The following is a 6526-nucleotide window of genomic DNA, read 5'->3' as shown; positions in this document are numbered from 1 at the left end:
ATCAATTGGACTGGCATGGGACCCAACCCTGTATTTAATTTGCTAAAATAAGTGCCCCCTGTCCTGAAGAAATATTATATGGTATCCCATGTATGTGGATCAACTGCTTCAAATCACCTTGAATCGTAGTGCTGGCTGTGGACATGCAAGCAGAAAGGCAAATCCACACTCAAAATCCATGTCTATGTCTATGACAATGAACTGCTGACTCTTCCAAGATGGAAGGACTTGCAACCAACTAGCCAGGTGCCCCCTCAAGGAATAGTGACATATTTGTAATTCAGTGCTAGTCTCTGTTCCTGCAAGGTTCGTTATTTGGTAGCAGTGGTAACTAGGTCAGCCTTGGAAAGTGAAATCCCATGTCATGGAACCTATGCATAGCTACAATCTCTGCCATCATGGCTACTTTCATTGTGTACCCCTTGTTCCAGCATTGGAATAGTTGATGGCAAAGACTGGCTGGTCAACTGGCATTTTTGGGGGGCCTATATCATATTTAGTGCTTGTTCCATGGTTTGTGCCTTCTGGGTGGCATATGTATGCTATACAGATTCTTCATTCTTTGTTCCCATTCTCCTATGTCCATTTATATGCCTTTACCCCACACTTCCTTTTTCTCCATTTAAAAATTTTTAATTTTATTTTCTTCCAGGTTTCTGACGAGCTCTCAATACCATTTAGCACTGCCCATGAGTCTATATATATTCCAATCTTTGGACACTTCTTCCACACAAATAGGATGGCAAGGGCATGACCTGAAGTTCTTCCTCGAGGGAGAATTATTCTTCACTAGTCTCTTTCATGGCCACTCCTGAATGAGGCTGTGCTTTAGTTACTATCAAAGTTACTATCAAGTTTCAAACCAATCTTCTGTCAACTAACTTTGTTTATTTTTGCTCCCTCCTCTTTTAGTTAGTTACAAGAAACTCCACACATGGCTATGGTATAAGTGGAGGGAGGGACACTGGTGCAGACGTGGGATTCTTGGATATCTGCTCATGTTGCTTGCTTGGGCCCTCTGTTCCTGCTTGTGCTTGATCCCAGATAAACAACTTCCATTTTACAATGACTTATGTCTTGGCCCCTCAACTTTATGGAATGATGATTCTGACAGGATTCACTTCCTGATCACCATTAAGTGATGGCAGGGAACAGAGGGCAGGAGCCAACTTGTCCCTAATTAGGAACCATTGTTCTAGAGCAGCAATGATAACCAGCAATAGCTATTTGGTCCATTTTTTCATTGTTATGCTTTTCCTGCAATACCTGAGTCCCTCTCTTCCACCAGTCACATTCGCCCAGTTCACTACAGGTGAACATTTCAATAATTTGGCCATGGCTTTGTACCTGGGCTTGTCTGTGTTCTACCTATCACCAGTAAGGAAGTCTTCATGGCCAATCAAACAGTAGTGATCCAGTGCTGAAACCCCATTTTATCTCCTGTTTTCTTGGTACCAACTGTCACTGGTTGGGATATCTGGAAACAGACACTGAGACAAGATGTTTATTAGGCATCAGTATCTGTTAAGGGGAGGGGAAAGAAGCATGATTGGGAAGAGGGCCTAAACTGTGATGCAGGTCTGACATAACCTCAGCAAACCATGGGGAAGTGGGATATGGAGTGAGTCTTGCCCTTCAGAGTGTCCATTATTGGAAACAAATGGCCAGGCTTTTATACTCTGACCCTCAGCAGATGGAAGCTTCCTCAGAGAATATGTGAGCTCTCTAAAAAGTGGATCCCTGCAACCAAGGCAGACCCTGAAGATACTGAGAGCTGGAGGCTGTCTGCTGACCATACTTCCAGCAGCTGGTCAGCAGTTCCTTCCTTGAAGAATATCTAGGTGGCACATCTCCACATTAACTATATACATACTTTTTTTCCACAAAATGGAAAGCTAGCTATACAGGAGTACAAATGAATTAGCAATTGTTATATGAAACCACATGAATCTTGTAAGTATAACACTGAGTGAAGAAGACCAGACCTTTCTGCAAAAAGGAAGACTATATACAGAATGAGTCTAAATACGTGCATTTCAAAATTGGCAAAACCAACAGACATCGTTGAATGTCAATATAGTATTTATCTCCAAATGGTGAAATCCTAGGGATTATATGAGATCTTTCGGTGCACTGTTTATCTTCTATTTCTTTATCTGGGGGTGCAGATTACCACAACTAAATTCTCTTAATGATTGCACGTTTTTCTCAGCACATATAATACTTAAAAACTTTAAGAGAGTGTTAAAATATGGCTATTAAGTAGATGATAGAAATAGTATAGTAATTATGAATTCCTGTACTTAAAAGTCTTATTAGTTTACACTTCAGTGTTATAAAATTTCATAATGAAAATCACGGTACATCATTTAAGACTCAGTCATAAATTACATAGACCACAAACAATGGCTTAAATAAATGAAAACTTTATTTCTATCTCCTGCAAAAAGTTAGAGGCAAAAAGTTCAGAGGTGCCATATTAGCTCTGCTTCCCAGAGTCATAAGGGATGCAGCTCATTCTAGGTGATTATTTTCCATTCCTAAGGTAGGGACTTGTCCTCGGGCACATGATAATGGATAAAATTGTAATAATAATATCCTATTTTATGCACTAAGACTGAGGAAGAAATAAAGAGAAGGAAATAGGATATGAGTCAAATGTGATTTAAAGAAAGTTCTAAGAAACTGCCACAAGACTACAACCATACCTTAGAGATATTGTGGGTTTAGCTCCAGACGACTGCAATAAAGCAAATATCACAATAAAGGGAGCCAAATGAGTTTTTTCGGTTCCCCAATCCATATAAAAGTTATATTTACATTATACTCTAGTCTATTAAGTGTGAAATAGCCTTATGTCTAAAAACCAACATACATTACTTAATTATAAATACTGTATTGCTTAAAAAATGGTAAACACCATCTGAGTTTTCACCAAGTTGTACATAATCTTTTTGCTGGTGGAGGGTCTTGCCTCGATGTGGATGGCTACTGACTGAATTGGTGGTGGTTGGTGAAGGCTGGGGAGGCTGTGGCAATTTCTTAAAATAAGACCACAATGAAGTTTGCCACACGGATTGACATTTCCTTTCACAAAAGACTTCTCTGTAGCATGAGATGCTGTCTTATAGCATTTTACACACAGTAAAACCTCTTTTAAAATTGGAGTCAATCAGCTCAAACTCTGCTGCTGCTTCCTTAACCAAGTTTATGTAATATTCTATATCCTTTGTTGTCATTTCAACCGTCTTCACAGAACCTTCACCAGGAGTAGATCCCACCTCCGAAACCACTTTCTTTGCTCAACCATAAAAGCAACATGAGATTTTTTTTCCCACAAGATTGCAGCAACTCAGTTCCATCTTCAGGCTCCACTTGAAATTCACCTTCTCTTGCTCTTTCTACCACATCTGCAGTTTATTCCTCCACTGAAGTCTTAAACCCCCTGAAGTCATCCATGAGGATTGGAATCAACGTTTTCTAAATTTTGGAAAATCAAAATATCACGTTGATATTTTGGCCTCTTCCCACATGAATCACAAATGTTTTTAATGGCACCTAGAATGGTGAATCCTTTCCTGGATGTTTTCAATGTACTTTGCCCAAATCTATCAAAGGAATCACTATCTATGGCACTTACAGTCTTATGAAATATATTTCTTAAATAATAAGACTTAAAAGTTGAAATTACTCTTTGATTCTTCGGTCGCAGAATGGATATTGTTAGCAGGCATGAAAACAACATTAATCCCACTGCACATCTGCCTCAGAGTTCTTGGGGGACCAGATGCATTGTACATGACTGGTAATGTTTTGGGAGTAATCTTTTTTCTGAGCAGTAGTTCTCAATGGTGGGCTTCTAATACTTAGTAAGCCATGTTGCAAATTGAGTGCTGTCATTAGTGTTTGTTGTTCCATTTCTACAGCACAGGCAGAGTAGATTTCACATAGTTCTTAAGAGCCCTTAGATTTTCAACATGGTAAATGAGCACTGGCTTTAATTTAAAGTCATCAGCTGCATTAGCCCCTACCAGGAATCAGCTTATCCTTTGAAGCTTTGAAGCCAGGCATTGACTTCTCCTTTCTAGCTAGGAAAGTTCTAGATGGTGTCTTCTTCCAACAGAAAGCTGTTTTGTCTATATTGAAAGTCTGTTCGGTGTTGCCACCTTCATTAATTATCTCAGCTAGATCTTCTGGATAACTCGCTGCAGCTTCTACATCAGCACTTGCTGCTTCACCCTGCACTTTCATGTTATGGAAGCGGCTTCTTTCCTTAAACTGAATCAACTAACCTCTGTTCACTGGGGTAGCACTTTTAATTTCCTTCAAGTACTCTTCCTTTTCATTCACAACTCAGCTAACTTTTTGGTATAAGGGCTCTCTAGCTTTCTGCTTCAAATGGCTTTTGACATGCCTTCTTCACTAAGCTTAATCATTTCTAGTTTTTGATTTAAAGTGAAAGATGTGTGATTCTTAGAAACCATTGTAGGGTTATTAACTAATTTCAATGTTGTTGGGTCTCAGGGAATAGGGAGACCTGAGAAGAGAAGGAGAGATGGTGGAATGGCTGGTTGGTGTAGCAGTCAGGACGCATACATTTATCAGTTAAGTCTGCTGTCCTAAATGGGTGTGGTTCTTGGCACCCCAAAACAATTACAATAGTAATATCAAAGACCACTGACCACAGGTCACCCTAACAGATATAATAATAAGGAAAAAGTCTGAAATATTGTGCGAATTACCAAATTGTGATACAGAGACCCAAAGTGAACAGATGCTGTTGGAAAAATGGGGCCAATACACTTGCTCAACGCAGGGTTGCCATAAACCTTCAATTTGTAAAACAACAACAACAACAACTCCACAATAACTGCAAAGCTCAATAAAACAAGGTATGCCTGTATTTCTATTCATGCCTTTGGTCCCAAATTAGTCGCATGCCAATCACTTGGAACAAAAAGGTTTGGGAAATAAAAGATTTACTTTGAACAGTTATGTGCCCATTGAAAAACTGAGAGTTCTTTCACTCTGGAAGAAGGAGAAAACAGCTGTTTTTGTTCAGCCATCAATCTCTACAGCACAGGAGAAACTAACAATTTTTATGTTCCTGCTTTAAAAATAACAGTAGTGAGCTTTAAAATGTCATATTCACCCCAAAGAACTTTAGGAAAGAGTTAGCATGAATTATTCTAACATCACTTGGGAAAAAATGATCACCTGAGTGAAAGTGAGGTAATACAACATATAACTATGACCAAGGACTATGTCACTAATAGACTGTTATTAATTTTTAAAAGCACATTCTGTCACCAGCTGATTGCAAACATTTCTGAGGAGTGCCAAAGTTTCAGGAAACACAAAGTAATAGGTAGAGGAAAGTAGATGTTCTCACAGATATTACATTTCATTAGTTTAATCATATTGGAGAGTGCCCAAGAAAGTATACTTCCTTTATAATTTGTTAAGGTGAAAAAGTCATGTTCACCGAAAATTGCTCCTGATTTAACTCATCCTGAGATAAATATTCTGAAAAGCAGGGAAATATTTTACATTTCTCAGTTGAATTATAGCCACATGCATCGCACACATATAAGAAATGTAAATGTGGTGTAATGAAATGTATTTTTGAAATATGTAAGAAATTATTTTTCCATTTCTATAAAATTATACTTGAGTATCCTCCGCAATCGTCTGTCCTTCTCTACCTAGAATTTTACCTCCATTTCTTTAGAACTATATTTCTTGAAAATGATGACTTTCAACACTATTTCCACATCCTTACCTATCATTTGCTATTTCTGATTTTACAATCTGGTATCTTACATACCAGTGTAGCACATCAGCTCTCACAAGTTCACCAGTTAATAATCAAATCTATCTGGTATTTTTTCAGCCTTTATTTTACAGATTAACTGTAGAATGTTTGATACTATTGACCACTCCTTCTGATCATTTATTCTTAAAATCCTGATCTTCCCCCTACAAACATCTCATACAATCTTCTCCATTTCACTTAATGGTGACTCCAAAATTTTGGTTACTCAAACTAAAATCCTTGGGAGTCATCTTAGATTGTCAGTTTCTCTTACACTCTTACTTCTAAGCCATGCAGAATTCCTCCTGGTTCCACCTTACATTTCATTCTCTCCACTGTAACCACTCCAGTCCATGGACAATACCTCTCACCTGACTGATTGCAAGGGCCTCCAAGTTGGTCTCCCTTCTTCTTCCTTTATTCTGTTACATAACTTAGCACTCAAAAAGTCTTCCAAAACATCGATCATACAACACCTCTCCTCAAAACCCTGAATTGGCTTCCAATTTCACTGGGAATATAAGTGAAAGTCTGTACAATGGTCTACAAAGCCCTGCAACGTCTGCCCCCTATTCCTGTTGCCTCTCTAAGCTTATAGCCAAACACCTTTGCATTTTTTTAGTGGCCAGCAAGCCTTCCTGCTACTATTAAAATATTGTGTTAGATTAATGTATTAGAAAACCCATTTTGATTGCCAGAAGGGAAACTTAC

This window comes from Panthera uncia, chromosome F2, assembly GCF_023721935.1.
Source record: "Panthera uncia isolate 11264 chromosome F2, Puncia_PCG_1.0, whole genome shotgun sequence".
NCBI classification, from domain to species: Eukaryota; Metazoa; Chordata; class Mammalia; order Carnivora; family Felidae; genus Panthera; species Panthera uncia.
The sequence above is the reverse complement of the archived record's forward strand: the minus strand, read 5'-3'. Positions refer to the sequence as shown.